The sequence below is a fragment of the Spermophilus citellus genome (assembly GCF_964194105.1).
Source record: "Spermophilus citellus genome assembly, chromosome: 2".
Taxonomy (NCBI): Eukaryota; Metazoa; Chordata; class Mammalia; order Rodentia; family Sciuridae; genus Spermophilus; species Spermophilus citellus.
Genome location: NC_138183.1, coordinates 6,601,930 through 6,618,325, shown reverse-complemented (window position 1 = coordinate 6,618,325; position 16,396 = coordinate 6,601,930). Strand labels below are relative to the sequence as shown.

At 53.8% G+C, this 16,396-nt stretch overlaps 1 long non-coding RNA gene across 1 annotated transcript; it reads right to left on the bottom strand.

Annotated features, from left to right (window-relative positions):
• Window positions 1-2,798: 2,798 nt before the first annotated feature.
• LOC308640842 lies at window positions 2,799-16,249 on the bottom strand. Its single transcript, XR_014020364.1, has 5 exons — window positions 14,086-16,249; window positions 7,589-7,668; window positions 7,292-7,392; window positions 5,724-6,650; window positions 2,799-3,630 (listed from the first exon to the last, which is right to left on the bottom strand). It is a non-coding gene; the product is annotated as an uncharacterized lncRNA (long non-coding RNA).
• Between the last annotated feature and the right edge of the window lie 147 nt (window positions 16,250-16,396).

Genomic DNA, 16,396 nt, shown 5'->3' with positions numbered 1-16,396 from the left:
TTGCCCGCCAGGCCAGCCCGCTGCTGTGGCCACTGTGCTGGACAAGAGCTGACCACAGCCCAGAGCCGGTCCCGATATGGTGCTGTTTCAGAACTGGAATCCAGGCTTCAGCCCAGGATCTGAAACCTGGAGTCCTTTAAGACAGATCCACCCGGAGGCTGACCTGTCCGCTGGTCGGGGGGCTGTTTGAGGTCCCTCCTCCCCGCTCAGCGTGAACCTCTGCACACTGCACTGCAGGGTCACCAGCGCTAGATCATGGGTGCCCCGACCTGCAGGGCTGCCACCTGTGTCAGCCATGTGCTCCTCTCCACCACCTGAAAGAAGGAACCCAGTCCCAAGTTCCTCCTGCCTAGGGGTTAGGGGGTCTGTGCTGTGTTTCGGCCTGGCCGGGGACTTCCTGTCATCCAAAGAGGGCACGGGAGGCGCTGGCCTGAGGTTGCTGGGCCAGGGGCGAGATGCTCCGTGCGGGATCCGGTGGTTTTCTGTTTTACTTTATTTTCTGTGTCGCTGGGCTGGGTCCCAGGCCTCAAGCTGCTAGGCCAGCGCTCTACCCCTGGGCCGAGCCCTGTTCCCCAGGAGCTTTCTTTGTTTTGGGCACCAGGGATTGAGCCCAGGGGTGCTTCACCACCAAGCCACACCCCGGAGCTTTTTGTTTTTTATTTAGAGACAGGATCTTGCTAATTCCCCCAGGCTGGTCTCAAACCTGATCCTCCTGCCTCAGCCTCCCCATCTGCTGGGATCCCAGGTGAGCACCACCGCGCCCGGCCAAGGCAGCTTTCTTAAAAAAAAAGAAAATCGCTTATTGGTGGGGAATGGAATGGGCGCTTAGTATAAAACCAGTTAATAACAATAAGGCACAAGAAGAAAGCAGCGACCCGACGCTCGGCTCCCTCTGAAGGAACGGGTGGCTGCTGAGTGGGACTGCCTGACAGACACATAAATCCTGCTCCACCCCGGGTCTCCGCCTGCACTTTCCCCCTCGCCGAGCAAGGCCAGGGCTTCCCAGGAAGACACGGAAGCCCCTCGTGAGCAGGTCCCCTCACCAGCTCCAGTGGCCCCTAGTGCGCAGCGGCCAGGTCTGCGGACACCATCCCTGGGCCTCCAGCTGGCCCCGTGCTCAGCCTCGCCAGGCCCTGCAGCTGGGGGAGGCAGGGAGCCCTGCGGCCACTTTGGCCCTCCCGGTGGCCCCTCCTGGCTCCTCATGGTCCACCCTCCTAAGACACCCGCGAGGCCTCTGGCGCTCTTCTCAGCTGGGGAAGCGCTGGCCCGGGCACCCTAATCACTTGAGCTTCCTCTGATTTGCATGTCCTTAAGGCGCCTTGATTAGCACCCCTTCCCGGGCGCCCCGCTCCAGCCACCAAGGCTCTGATTGCAAAGTGGCCTCGACCCCTTTAAAAGTAAAACATGCCCCCCCCACAAGTGTCGCCCTGCTTCCCTGAACACTAAGAGATCCGGACGCGTCCCCCAGGAGCCTGCAGCCCAGAAACATTAGGAGCTTCTGGAAGGAATCAGCTGTTCCCCAGCTGGCAGGCCGCAGACTTTTCCTGGTACTCATATTTACCGGCTGCTCTTGGGGCTGGCGGGAGACCTCAGGGCGGTGGTTGGAGGTGCCCATCATTTCCATCATAGGAAGGAAACTGAGGCTCAGAGAGGGTAAGCCACCTGCTCAGAGTCACCCAGCTGACATTCAGCTCAGTGGGTGCTGGAGACCTTTAACTACCTTTGACGCTCCTCTGCCTTGCTAAGAGCAGGCTGGGCCTTGAGCTGGGGCCCGGGAAGGTGGAGGCTGACAAGAGCAGACACACTGGGCAGGGCGGCCATGACTGTCAGCCCTGGATGTCCTTTGCGTCGAAGAAGCCAGGCTTCGCCCCTGGGAAGAGGACCCAGGTTCCCGTCAGCCGCACCCCAGCTGTGTGATATTGGTATCCAGGGGGTGGAGGCAGCGCTGCTGGCTCTGGCGACAATGGCTGCGGGAACTTTCTGTGTGACACGTGGTCCATGGTGAGACCACAAGGCACCTTTGCATTTCTGTCTAATCCTGGTGCCCACCAGCCTGTGACGGGACGGAGCCCCAGTGCAGCGAGGGACTCTGCTCCTCTCCCCATCCCGGGGCTCCTCAGGGCTCTGCAGGGGCAGGCTGGCTCCTGGCTCAGCTCTTTGCCCTCCCGTCCTCTGAGCCACCCGGCACTCCCTTCCCTGCCTGCACAGCTCCGGGCTTCTCCTGGGCCCGCTGCCTGGAGCTGCGGGTGGAGTGTAGCCCCTGCGGCTCGGTGCTGGCTGTCCTGCTCCCTGGTCCAGCGGCTCCCCCAGCCGCTCCTGTTCGCGCTCCCAGGGTCCTTTCCCAGACTGCTGGATGCCGGGGTCCCGGAGGCCTTCTGCTGTCCCCTGCTATCCCTGGCCCTCTCCCTGTTTGCTGGGGTGACCATCCATCTGGCTGGAGGTGGCTGTCCCTGGCAGGGGCCTGCAAGCCACTGGGCCTGGAGGCTGGGACGCACACACACTGCTGGCCGGCCCGGAAGGCGCCCTCACGCCTCTGGAACGCGGCGTGCTCCTGGGAGTGGGCACACCCTGTGCAGGAGGTAGGGAGGCGCAGCAGAGGCCCAGCGGGCTGAGAAGGTCCTCCCAGGGCCAGGCCTTTGGGGCCAAAGTGCAGTCACCTGGAACGGCTCTGCCTGGGCCAGCAGCCCAGGCCCCTGGCCCCTGCCACTGCCTCTCCCCTCAGGGCCTGGTGTGAGCGAGTTGGGGGCTCCCAGGCAGGCGCCCAAAGACCCGTGTGATTTCCAGAGAAAATGTGGGACAACAAGGATGCCAATTTTTTATTTTGCAAGGGAAGGATGGGAACAAAACCAGAATAAAAAAATGTTAAATCCCATCATGGATGATCATTTCATGAAGTAAGTTACATTCTGAAACCCACAGTATGAAGGACATGGTTTTAGGATGAAGGAACATCCTCCCCCAAAAGAGCACTGGGGACCTCACACTGTCCCTCATGCTGGAGACATGGCAAGGACTTGCCACCAGGCACAGGTCCCTAGAGGAGGATCCAGGCAACTCCAGCTTCCTGCTCTCCCAGTCTTAGTGTCTGGCTTTTGTCCACACAGTGCTAATATGGCTGCCCCGTCTTGAGTCATCACGTCCACATTCCAGGCAAGGAGAAGAAGGGTATAGTGAAGTATATTTTCCTTGAAATCCTTGCCTTTTAATTCAGAAAGAAAAAACTTCCTTGGAATCCTTTCGCTCATTGGCCAGAGCTGGGTTACATTCTAGGTGCAAGGGAAGCTGGGAAATCCAGGGACAAGCGGGTGGGAATGTGTGTTTGAGAGACCTCTCTGGTGGTTTTCTGCAAAGTCTCAGCTGAGTGCTGATGGTGGCGACCTTCAAAGTCAGCGGCATCTCCACGCTCCCCAGCACCTGCCTGCTGTCCGGGGCCGGCTGACTCATGGCAGCCACCCTCCGGTGTGTGTGGATCCCCAGGCCCCGGCTGCTTCACTCTCCTGGCGGCCCCCCACTTCAGCGGGCCCAGGGGTGCTTCCCAACTGCTTTCAGGCCTCCGGTGGGAAAGCTGCTGGGTTGATGGTGCCCAGAGGCATGGCCAGACGAAAAGCCAGGGCCTGGCTTCAACAGAACCTGCAGAAACACAGTGAACAGGTCTTCCCGGTAAACGTTTATTTGTTAAAACTCGCCATGACCCCCTGTAGCTAGGGGGTAAGGGGGGACTTCAAGGAGAGCAGGTGCCTGTCTAGAACGGTCCCACTGTGTGGCCTTGGGAGCATCCCTCCATCTCTGAGTCCAGCGTCCGATCTCTGGAGGCGGCCCCTCCCTTGGGAGCCCTGGAGCTCCAAATGATGGAGATCCCATTTGAACTTGGTGCAGCTTGGCCTTGAAGCCTGGTGGCCCAGGACCCGGCTGAGGCACAGTGAGCACTGCTCTCAGACTGAGCTGTGCTGACGCAGCGGTTCACAGGTCAGAGTGTGGGAGGGCTAGCGGGCTGGGTGCAGCTCAGTGGGAGAGCAGAGCGGACCGTGCCCAGCAGCACAGGCCCTGGGTTCCTCCTCCCGACCGAAAGGAACAGAGGAGCAAAAACAAAACAAACAAACAAACACAGGGTTTCTGTAACATCTCGGGTTGGGGACAGATTGGGGTGAACACCGGCCTGATCCTGACTCTTCCTGGCCAGGAGCATTTGTCCAGAGACTGCCCAGGAGGTCTGTGCCCACTCTCTCACGTGTGGGGCAGGTGGCCCCACACAGCCAGTGGGTGCCCCAAGACTGATTCTGCACCTCGCACCAGCAGCCAGCTCCCAGCGACCGCCTGAGCAGGGGAGCCCCCTCCGGCTGGCACCTGGGCGATCCTGTTATCACCGGCCATCAGCCAGAGCCCCGCTGGGGACAGGAGGTGGGGGCGGGGCAGTGACTGTGAACAGGAGTGGCCCTCCCTCACTCCTCTGGGCCTCTCCTGGACACAGCTAGAGAACCTGACTCTCCCACGGACCCCTCCCAGCCGGCTGAGACAGGTCAGCTGTCCCTGGCGCTCTGGCTGCCTTCGCGCCTGAGCGGGAGGAAGACAGGCAGCCCACATTCCCGGGGTCGGGGCAGTTAGAGGCCGGCGTGGGGACAGCTCTGGCAGCTGCCTGAAAGCCGCCCCTGTGCTCCCGGGCCCACGGGGAGCCTGAGCCGCCGGCCCTGGCTGCGCCCTGCCCTGGGCCTCCCTCCCCCTGTCCCCCCCCCCCGCCCCAGCCCCGACGTGGCAGCCTCCTTTGGGCGCAGAACGAGCAGATCCCCAGGGCTGGTGTGGAGCGCGCGGGGCGCGGGCAGCGGCCAGGTGCTTGCTTGCCCGCTGTGCACGCAGGCGTGCATCGTGTGCGTGTGCACACGCGTGTGCCCGCGCGTGCGTGTGAGCGGGCGCGCGGGGCGGGGGCGTTGCGGGCGCCGCTGATCAACAGCCGGGAGCGGGGCGGGCGGAGCGGGCGGCTGCTGGCAGGCGCGCAAGAAGCTGTCCCCGGCCGCCAGCCGCTGTCGCAGCCCGGGAGGGAGGGAGGGAGGGCGGCGGGCGGGGGAGGGCGAGCGTTCGCTTCAGCCCTTAATCACGGAATTTGAAATCCCAGCGAGTCGGTGCCATTTATTTTCCGGGGCTGTCAAGGCTGGTTTCAGCGTTTAAAAGGAAGGAGGATGAACAACATTTGCATCTCCCTTCCGGGCCGCGCGCTCGCGCGTCCGTCGCCCCGTCGCTCCGACCCGCCCAGGCGGCGTGCGGGGGGGGGGGGGGGGAGGCGGCCGAGGGCCGGGGGCGGGGACCGCTGTGGCCTAAGCGGCTCTGGTGGCAGAGGGACCGGCTGGCTGCTGGGCGAGGCCTGGGGCTCCCAGACTTTACCCCAGGAAGTGGCCCTGGACCCAAAGCTGCCCCAGCCCCAGGAGACCCACATCAACGCCCCCAAGCCTAGAATGCTGGGCCCGAGGGCAGAAAGGGCACCCCCCGGGACAAACCCTCTCTGGGCACACAGGGAAACTGAGGCCCTGTCCCTGGCCAAGGTCACATAGCAGCAGGACCAGGATAAGAGGGGCGGCTGAGCACTGAGCCCTGGGCAGCCTGGCACCTGGGCTGGGTGAGGGGGCCTCTGCCACCAGGCACCGACCTGTGTCTCCAGCACAGTGACCTTGCCCACTGTCCCCTGTCTTACCTTCTGCAGCCTGTGCCCTGCGAGGCACACATGCTTTCCTCACCTGCTGTCCCCCTTGCTCTTGGGGACAACTAGGGTGGCTACAGGATCTCTCCCTGAAGTCTGCGGTTGAGACTGGACCCCAGGGCCCTCTCTCAGATTCGGTTTCCTCTGTGGAATGAGAACTGGAACTACCAGCCGGGCCTGACAGGGACGTCCAGCAGGTGCAGTCCTGGTGGAAAGGCCGGCACTCAAGGGGCTCCCAGGCTGTTGTGATTGTTTTGTCATTATACCCGTGTGCCCACCCCTTCCATTCCACAGATTCCGGGCCTCTCCAGAACCTTGCCCAGACCATCTCAGAATGCCTCCTGGCCCCGACTCAGCACAGTCACACTGGAACGCCCAGGTGGGGCCTTGTGCTGGCGAAGACGGAAAGGCAAATATTGGGAGAGGAAAAAAGAACCCCTGGCCCTGTTGACAACACTTCCTACTTGTGCCTGAAGTGTGGCTGACATTTTCTGTCCTTACAAATGCTTATAGAACTTCTGTTAAAGTCAACTAATACTATGTGTCCTGTTTGGCAATTCATTCCACCTCCTTTTTGTGGCTGTATAGTATTCTGTGAAACACATGTACCTACAATCAGTTATCCAGTCCCCAATAGATGGGCATACAGGTTTGTGTCCTGGGGCCTCAGTTTCCCAATCCGTAATAACAACACCTGTCCTCCAGGGGTGTGTGAAGACTTGCAGGGGCCTGCGGGTTCTCAGGCAAGGCTGGCTGCTCCTCAGCCCTTTCACTCATTTCTTTTCTTTTCCATTTTTTTTTTTTTTTTTTTTGAGCTGAGGTCTCTACGTCACTCAAGCTGGCCTCCAACTCCTGGGTTCCAGGATCCTCCAGCCTCGGCCTCCCGAGTGCCTGGGCTGCAGGCGCACCACTCCATCCGGCTTATTGCTTTGATTTTCATTCCTAACGATGACTTTTAAAAAATCTGAAGCAGGGCTGGGGATGTGGCTCAAGCGGTAGCGCGCTCGCCTGGCGTGCGTGCAGCCCAGGTTCGATCCTCAGCACCACATACAAACAAAGATGTTGTGTCCGCCGAGAACTAAGAAAAAATAAATAAATATTAAAATTCTCTCTCTCTCTCTGTCCCCCTCTCTCTCACTCTCTCTTAAAAAAATTAAAAAAAAATAAAAAATCTGAAGCAAAACAGAACTTCTGTGAGTTGGGTGTCTAAACCAGGGGGAGTTGTGGCAGCGTGTGTGCGCGTGGTTAGGAGGGTCCCCCCACACCCTTTCCCATGGGCCTCTGCTCCCTGCTCAGAATTCTCCCACTCCCCCAGCCCCTGGACTGTCCCTCTCTCTGAGAATCACCCTCACACCTGTTTTGCCTGTCACTGGAGGAGAGGCATGTGACCTGGCTGGCCTGGGAAGAACAGAAAGACCCCATCTCTGACCACCACCCCATCCAGCCCCAGCCCACAGCCTCCTTGAATGTGGGTCGTGTGGGGCCTTAGTGTCCAGGTCCCACGGTGGCCCACCGAGTCCTGGTCTGTCCCCCCTTAACTAAAGGAAATGCTTACAGATGGGGTAATAATGGAAAGGTCATAAGGTTAAATAGCCAGCTCCTCACACTCTGAAACAGCAAGATGGACGGGGTGACCAGCCACCCGGGCACTGAAGCAGGAGAATCCTTGGGGTGGTCAGTGGAGACTCTCCTGCCCAGCAGTGTCCCTGTGGAAGGAGAGATGGGTTTGTTTCACAGATCCCCCGTTCCCTCACCCACGCTCTGGCAGATGCCCAGTTCTGGGCACAGTGCGAACAGTGGGCACAGCGGAGCAGAGCTGGGGGCGTGTGGGCTCCGGGGAACGGGCCTCCCACCCCCTGGTGGGAGTGCAACTGTGCCGTGGGCTGGCTCATGGCCCCCCACCTCGGCTCAAACCATGACATGCTGATATTGTGCGTGCCACGAGGTCCACATCCTGAGCCAGGAGTCCTTTGGCCCGGCCTCTGAGAACAGAGGTGCAATGTGAAGAGGACCTTGTATGCACAGAGAGGCCCGAGGTCCCTGGGCTGCATCTCCGTGCACACAGTGAACACTGCAAAGCCTCAGTCTTCTCCATAAGGGGCTGTGGGCCGGGTGTGGTGGCCACACCTGTGATCCCAGCAGCTCGGGAGGCTGAAGCAGGGGGATCGCAAGTTCAAAGCCAGCCTCAGCAAAAGCGAGGTGCTCAGCAACTCAGTGAGACCCTGTCTCCAAATAAAACACAAACTAGGGCTGGGGATGTGGCTCCAGTGGTCTAGAGACCCTGAGTTCAATCCCTGGTACTCCCCCAAAAAAGAAGGGGCTATAGTAAGGAATCGGCGTGGCATGCAAAGCCCCACAGGCTAAGTATTGTGGAAGATGGGTCTCTCTCTCTCTCTCTCTCTCTCTCTCTCTCTCTCTCTCTCTCTCTTTGAATGAAACCCAGGGCCTCAGGTATGCTAAGCAATGCTCTTCCACAGCCACATCCCAGCCACAGGTGAGCCAAGCTTCCCAGGAATCCCCTGCCCAGGAAGGCTGTACCCCCTCCTACTCCAAGAGCACAGATCTGCACCCACTGCCAGCTGATCAGTGAAGCAGGTGTGGCTATGTGCTGCTGCCCAGCAGAAGTTTTAAGAGCTTGGTAGCAGCTTGACCAGCCCTCTGGCTCTTTTCTGTCTGGTGGATGTTCTGTGTGGGGGGTCTGCTGTCAGACTGGACCCCAGAACAAAGAGGGCATGTGAAGCAGTGTGGTGGGGCTGGAGTGGGAGTAACCAATGTTAAACCTGAATGAAAATAAACCTTGACTATGGCAAACTACTGATATTCAGGGGATGTTTGTTATACAGCATAATCTAGCAAAATCTGACTGATACAGACTCCTAGAAGTAGTGGGCTGCAACCACAGACACATAGGGTGGGTTGAGGGGCTGGACACAGTTGACAAAGAAACAGCTACCGAAAAGATGGCACCCCTGTCAGTCACACAGTGGGAAATACTTGGTAAGACTCTTACCTATAAGAATTGCAAAGCCAACATTATTCTGCTCTTGTGGCTTGCGCTGAAGAATTTGGGAAGCAAACTGTGTAGCATGTCCTGGTGGTATCACTGCAGGTTAGGGACGGAATTGTGTGCCCCCCTCCCCCAAGATTCCTACATTGAAGCCCCAACTCTCAGCTCATCGTAATGTGGCTATATTTGGAGACAGAACCTTTAAAGAGGTGATTCAAATGAAATACGATCATGTGGGGGGGTCTTAGTCCAATGGGCCTGGCGTCCTCATAAGAAGAGGCAACTCAGGCGCACGGTGGAGCAGAGGCTGGGCCAGGGCCTCCCAGACAGGAGGTGCGTGAGGCCGAAGCCGCCTTGCTAGGGCAGAGAAGGACACTGTATTCACCAGGCCCCGCAGAGAGAGGAGACTCCCGGGGGAGCCAGGCTGCTCAGGAGAGCAGGGCTTCGAGGGCCGCGGAAGTGTCTGCGTCTGCAGGACTGCCAAGTGCGACTTGTCCCCAGGCCCTCTGTGCCCCCAGGACATGGGATGTTTAGAGACACCCTCAGAAGCCCACGTCCTGCAGGAAGCCGGGTGGAGGCCTGCCTCCAGCTGGGAGGAGGGTCTGTGGAGGCTGGGCTGGCGGGAACTCCTCCCCTACTCCCCCAGCTTGGCAGGTGTGGCCCTCCCCAGCCCCACCCCACAGACACCTGCAGAAACCTCTCTGCCAGACCAGCACCTCCCCTGCCCCTTCGGCACTTGGTTGCTTCTGCAAAGTGCTAGTTACAAATGACATTTTAGCAAAACTTCTGACATATTTGCACTTGGAACGCAGGATGTGATCTTGGAGTGGATGAGAGTTTTAAATTTAACTTTGTCTATTGCCGCAGTCTTGGCTGGGCACAGAATCACGAGCCACCACACAGCTTTGTCGATTCAAACAGCAATTCTTTATTCCCGAACTCACACCAGTCTCCACACACGTTCTGGGGCAATCCCAGTTCTGCTCCCAACCAATTCACCTACTCCACCAGGCTTTTTCCCAAAATCCTCTCTGAATCTCACGAGAACTCAATGAGAGCTCAGGCAGCAGGAACGCCCTAATTCCAGCAGCAATAATCCTCAACATCGAACTTCCCTAAAATCCAAGGTCTTAAACTGGGAACGCCCTTAATCCAAGGACCAGGATACTTCCTCAAACTGCAGGATACACCCTAATCCTGGATCCACCCTCGTCCTTGGGCAGGGTCACCTAACATGCAATGTCAACAGCGAAATCATTAACATAGGGTACGCTGGCAAGGAAATTTCCTACTTGGTAATGGCCCTCAGCATCTCCCCCCTTCTGATTAATTAAACAACAAGCAATGTGGCTTAAGGACCGTGCCTGGTAGGTTGTCCAATTCAACATATGGTTCTTACCCGTCATGGGAAAACTGACCTTTAGGCGTCAGCCTCCTGTCTTAGGTTGATACCACTGCAATTGGATCATACCCGTCACTGACTACCGGTCCAGCATACAGCCATGCTTGTGGATAGGCCTATGCACCAGTGGGGGGGTGAGGTTCTTGCCTCACCTCTGTTGGCCCCCAAATATCCTTGGTGCCAGTGGGGGGGTGAGGTTCTTGCCTCACCTCTGTTGGCCCCCAAATTTTAGACCATCACTAGTAGAAGGGAGGAGGATACAGAAATGCCACGACACCAAGCCAATTGATGGCTCTTTTGGAAAAATTGCGTCACTGGTGACACCATCAGCAAAGATATGCCAGCATTACCACAATTAACATGGGGTGCGCTGGCAAGGAAATTGCATCACTGGTGACACCATCAGCAAAGATATGCCAGCAGTACCACAATTCGCTGCATCAGACGATATTTCACAATGCATGCAACTGATATATAGTCCAGGCAAGTTCTGCAGGCAGTTCAAATCGGAGGAGTCTATCAATATGTCCATTTCCTCCCAAAGTAAATCAAGTCCTTGATTGAGCATTACTTGTTGAGTTATATTCATTGATGCATCAGTTTATACAGTTTACTGTGAGAGAGAAGCTGTAGTTTGGTTTTATCTTAGTCTTCACCGGCACTGGGATGGAGATGGGAATTCTGGCAATGACGCTAAAGAGACATTATCCTGAACAGAATTATTAAATATAATGAAAAGGAAAGGTGAAAGTAAACAAACAGATCTGTTAACCTCCTTAAAAAACAATCCTTAACAGCTGTTTACCTAATTTGAATTAGTAAGCAAACAGATCTGTTAACCACCTTTAAAAATAATCATTAACAGCTGTTTACCTAATTTAAATTAAACCATTTAAATCACGTGAATAAAAAAAATTTGGATCCATTTTTTCATGAGCGCTCCTCACATATGAAATATGGACATACACACATACAGACATACAACACAAAACAGTGCACACATAACATACAACACATAAGATAATAAAGGCCTTGTAGTTTTACCTAGGTGAAATCTCCATTGCAATGTTTAAAAACTCTAGTCAAAAAATAAAACTGATCAGAAAAACATTAACCTAGGTTTGTATGAGCTCAAAAAATAAAATAGAACTTTACGATGTGGGAAAAATGCAATAATAAAATAGATATTGAAAAAACACCTTGGTTAATCACTGTCGCAGATGTAAGAATAGCCAAGCTGGAACTCTGGATATCAGCTGTTATGGATTTGAGTCAAATTATCTTCTTTTTGGTCTGTAGAAATTGCTTTAGTTAGTGTCCAAATCGGCTGCTGTTCTCCCTGTGGAAACAAACAAAAACGGAACCCCGACTCCAGACAATAACTGGATCCGGACCTTTCCATTGTCCTGTTAGAATATCTTTCCAAAGTACCTTAGGCTTATGTACATTTTTCGGATACATATGTCTTTCCGCAGCACTAAGTCCTGATGAATCCAAATTTAAAAATTTAGAGTAAAAAGGGTTATTTTAAGTTTATCTTTGGGGGATATATACCCCTATAAGATCCTTTTAAATTTAAGTCATTCAAAAGCATTCTGCCTTAGTTTTTAGAATTACTTTAGTCCTTTTAATTTTTTGATGTGGTTTTAAACCATAGTTGTCTTAGCCTCTTGCATTTTCTATCTGAAATACCTTTACTTGACATTTTCAACCATTTTCTATCTTATTTCTATCTTCTAGTTTTCTTCTAAGGTTTGTACATTCACCCTTAGTTGCTTTTTTTTTTCCTCCTAGTTTTCTTTTGTTTCCTATTTTGTGGGTTTAAAATTCTTGTCTTTGTACATCTTTTTTATCTTCCTATATCTTTTTTATCTTTCTACATCTTCTCTTTTTTTACCTTTCTGTACTTCTGTTTTTGAAGTTTTTCACTTCAAATTTTTAATCTTCTTTATCTAAATATCTTTTATCTTATTATCTTCCCATTTTCATGGTTTTTTTTTCCTCCATCATGAAGGCATCTTAACCTCCTTCAATTTGACCTTTTAAAGCCTTTTGCAACTTATTTAGACATTTTACAACTTTTTGCTTTACCACACAAAGATTATCTCATCTCCCTCTTTTTGGTTTAATAAGTACATTTAAATAGTTTGATGAGTAAAGCAATCTTTTTTCCGCCATGAAGGTATCTCGACCACCTTCAATTTAACCTTTTAAAGCCTTCTAATTATCATCTATACTATACTTTTAAATGTACTTTTTCACCACCTACAGCTTTACTCTTTTAAACGAGGCTTAGATTCTGTTTAAATCGCTTAATGTTAGTTTACATGGCTGCCCTTCAACCAAAGGCTTTTTTTTTTTTTCTCCATTAAGAAGCTTTGTCTCAATCTGCCATGTACAAATACCTTTTTCTTCTTTCTTCCTTTCTCAAGCTTATAAAGTAAGTCTAGTTTCCTCAAAATCTTTTTAAATGGCATTTACAACTTTTTACATTACCACAGAGATTATCTCATCTAGAAACATTTCTTTTTCCTTTAACCTTTTATATTAAAATATATTTCCACATCTTGAATCTTTTTATATCTCTTTTTTAACCATTAACCCTTTTTATAAATTCACATTCTGAAACAACCCTTATAAAATTTTTGAATTTAGACAAATTACTCCACTTTAATAAGATGAAATACTTTCATGTTTTTTAAGGTACTATAATACTGTAATTGAAACCCAACTGAAACTTCTTATACTTTTTGTATATAAATTACACCTGATAGAATCTTAAGACTTAGTAACCTTGTTTCAGCAAAGACACAGACCAAAGCAATATTAAACTTTTTTCTATTTACCAATTTATGAAAACACACATATATTACCTTATGGAACTTAATAAGTAAAGAGTACTTGATTTTATATTTAGTGGTTGATATTTTAACACTTTAGCTTTGTAAATTAATCAGATGTCTGTAAAAACCAATATCTTCGACAAGTATAGTAAACAGAACTAGGCATCTCTTTCTTGTTGAAGAAAAATCCTTCTACAGGATACCATGATGGTCCCATTGATAGACTTAATAACACGTCTTTAAAAAGCCATGGGCTACTACATTTTTGTATTGTATCAACATATGTCCTAGCTGTTCTTGGTCTCACTGGGGTGCCTCCTTTCTCTAACAATTTCTCTTCCTCGGAGGCGAACAGCTTCAAACCTCGAGTCAACCATTTTCGCCAGTTTGCCTGAGAAAGTTCTAGGAACAGGCAACTTGAAACAAAAACAAAATAAATCAAAACAAGAACACATTGTTTTTTGAAATAGTCACCCATTTTTTTGCTCTCCTTCAGGAGCGAGCAAATTCACTTACCCCCAAGCTTCAGACATCCCGCGTACGGGCCACCAAATGCCGCAGTCTTGGCTGGGCACAGAATCACGAGCCACCACACAGCTTTGTCGATTCAAACAGCAATTCTTTATTCCCGAACTCACACCAGTCTCCACACACGTTCTGGGGCAATCCCAGTTCTGCTCCCAACCAATTCACCTACTCCACCAGGCTTTTTCCCAAAATCCTCTCTGAATCTCACGAGAACTCAATGAGAGCTCAGGCAGCAGGAACGCCCTAATTCCAGCAGCAATAATCCTCAACATCGAACTTCCCTAAAATCCAAGGTCTTAAACTGGGAACGCCCTTAATCCAAGGACCAGGATACTTCCTCAAACTGCAGGATACACCCTAATCCTGGATCCACCCTCGTCCTTGGGCAGGGTCACCTAACATGCAATGTCAACAGCGAAATCATTAACATAGGGTACGCTGGCAAGGAAATTTCCTACTTGGTAATGGCCCTCAGCAGTCTATGTCCTCGGAAATGCACTGGGGAGAAGCCTAATGGTGAATTTTAAACTTAGTGTCGAGACTCTTCAAAACAGATAATCCATGGATAGCCCATAAGGAATATTCTAGATTAGGGGGAAATACTAAAACTATGACACACTCAGCTAGGACTGGCTCGCAGGGTGAAGGCCGGGTAAGGGCTGTGACTCTCGCACCCTCTGTTAACCGCCCCGTGGGGCTGGGGGCTGGCGCAATGGTGGGGCACCAACAAGCTGCAGGGCCAAGGTCAGGTCCAGGGCTGCATCTCCAGGAAACCCAGGCACGTCCTTAATGTCAAACGCCGGCTGGAAACAAGCAGATGAGAAGCGAGGTTCTGGGGTTACCTCAGTTGGAGGGTTGCACGTCCCAAAAGCTACCAGGGGACTCAAATGTCCTGTGACAGTTGACACTTCAAACCACCCTGGGCTCAGGCACAAGGCACACCCAGAAAGCCAGTCACCGCCACCAGGGCCTGTTCTCAGGCTTCCCGTCCAATGTGGCCAAGGAGGTAGGGTGGCTCAGGAGCCACAGAGCACGGAGGGCGGCTGGGAGCAATTCCGAGAGCTGTGGGACCTCGCTCCAGAGCCCCCCCCTTTGCCAGGGTGGGCGGCCCTCCCCTGCGCCCCACCACCCAGCTCCTGTGGAGCCAGGCTTCCGGCCCGCCTCTGTCCTACCAGGTTCCAGCGTGTGGGCCTCCTGTTCCCACCCACCAGTGGCATCAAAACCCCACAGACTGTGGCTGGAACTCCTCACAGTTCTAGAGGCTGGAAGCCCAAGACCAGGCTCCGCAGGGTTGGCCTCTACAAGTCCCTGCTTGGCCTGGGAGGCCACCTCACTGCATCTTCACAGTCCAGTCTTTTCTCCTTATCAGGACACCACTGCACTAGGACCCACCCCCAGCTGCCTCGTTTTAATTCAGCGACCTCCTCAAGGTCCTCAGGGTGAGGGCTTCGACCCCCGAGTGGGGCACAGATCAGCCCGAACAGTGTCTGAGACCAGAAAACTCTCTCCCCCTCTCCCATTTACAGGTTTCCCATCAAGAGAGGCGAGGGCTGCAGTCATCTGCGGGGTTGTTTGTTAGCAGGGGGCTGGGCTGAAGGTCCACGCAGGTGAGCTTCACGGTCCAGCACCTTGGCGCTCCACCTCAGGCCTCCTGTTCCATCGGCTCCCCTGGGCTTCCTCCCAACATGGCGGGGCTCCCCGTGGAGGCTGGGTAGGGGAAAGCAGAGGCCTGACATCTGAGGCTCAGCTATGTTCCTGTTCTTCAGAGCCGGTAAAGGGAGGGGGAAGAGCCGGGTGTTCTGAAGGGAGGAGAGACAGTGTGCAGCCATCTTTAACCCAGGGCACCTGTGCCACAGACAGGTCCACCTATCTGCGACCAAGATGGCGGACGGCAGTCGACGGGTCATCGTTCCCAATTATTCGCTGTCCTCCCAGGGAGAAGTATCCACGGCTGTCCTATGGCCACGTGACACACCGGGCCTGGGCTGGGGGGTGCGCTTCTCCCCACACATTAGGCTTGGCCACGTGGCTGGCGGCAGCCAGTGGATTGGGAGCAGGAGGCACAGCAGGCTGTTCAAAGGAGAAGCTTCAAGAGCTGTCACGTGGCCGGCCCGCCTGCTCGGCTCTCCCTCTGAAAAGAACAGTGTGTCCTAGAGAGGGCTGTGGACGAGCTTCCCGGTTCCACACAAGACAGATCCAGGTGGCCAGACTCTGCCGCCTGAACCACCCGCTTTGCGTCTTCCCAACAGGGCTCCACTCTCCGACATCAGAGCCCCAAGCTCCTTCACCCTGGTGTCTCACAGCACCCCAAGAATTCACTGCGGACGGAGAACCCAGAGCACAGGCCACCCATGGGCAGGGGGTGGCGCGCCCTGTGTAGTCGGGCTCTCTGCAGGCGTGCGCCACGTCTCCCAGTCCCAGCCCTCCTCCTGGCCCTCCCCTGGGAACACGGAGGCTCAGAGAAGTTAAGTGACTTGCCCGGGGCCACCTGTTAGTAAGTGACAGAGCCAGGATGGAACCCCGCCCTGTTAGTGGGCCTCAGGTACTTGGTCGTGGGTGGGTAAAGTGCCCCGGGGGCGTTGGGAACCCGAGAGGTTCCAGCCGCAGTGACAGAGGCACCCCGGCCTCGGGGACTGAGCCACAGGGGAGCAGAGGTGGCTGATGGGGTTCAGTCCTCCCTGGCCTCACAGAGCTGGGAGTTTGTAATGGAGAATCCAGGGAAAGTATGTGTCCCGGTGACACCGACATCTGTTGCAAGACCATGCCGGCCACTGTCCTCAGAGCCTTCCACAGACACTCGAGTTTCCTCTTCCCACCGTGGGAAAAGGTCGGAGGCCACCCGTATTTACTAAGGGGGAGACCGAGGCTCAGTGTCTGTGAGGTCTGTGTCTCCCAAGCCGTCTGGGGTGGACTTCAAGGAATACCTTCGC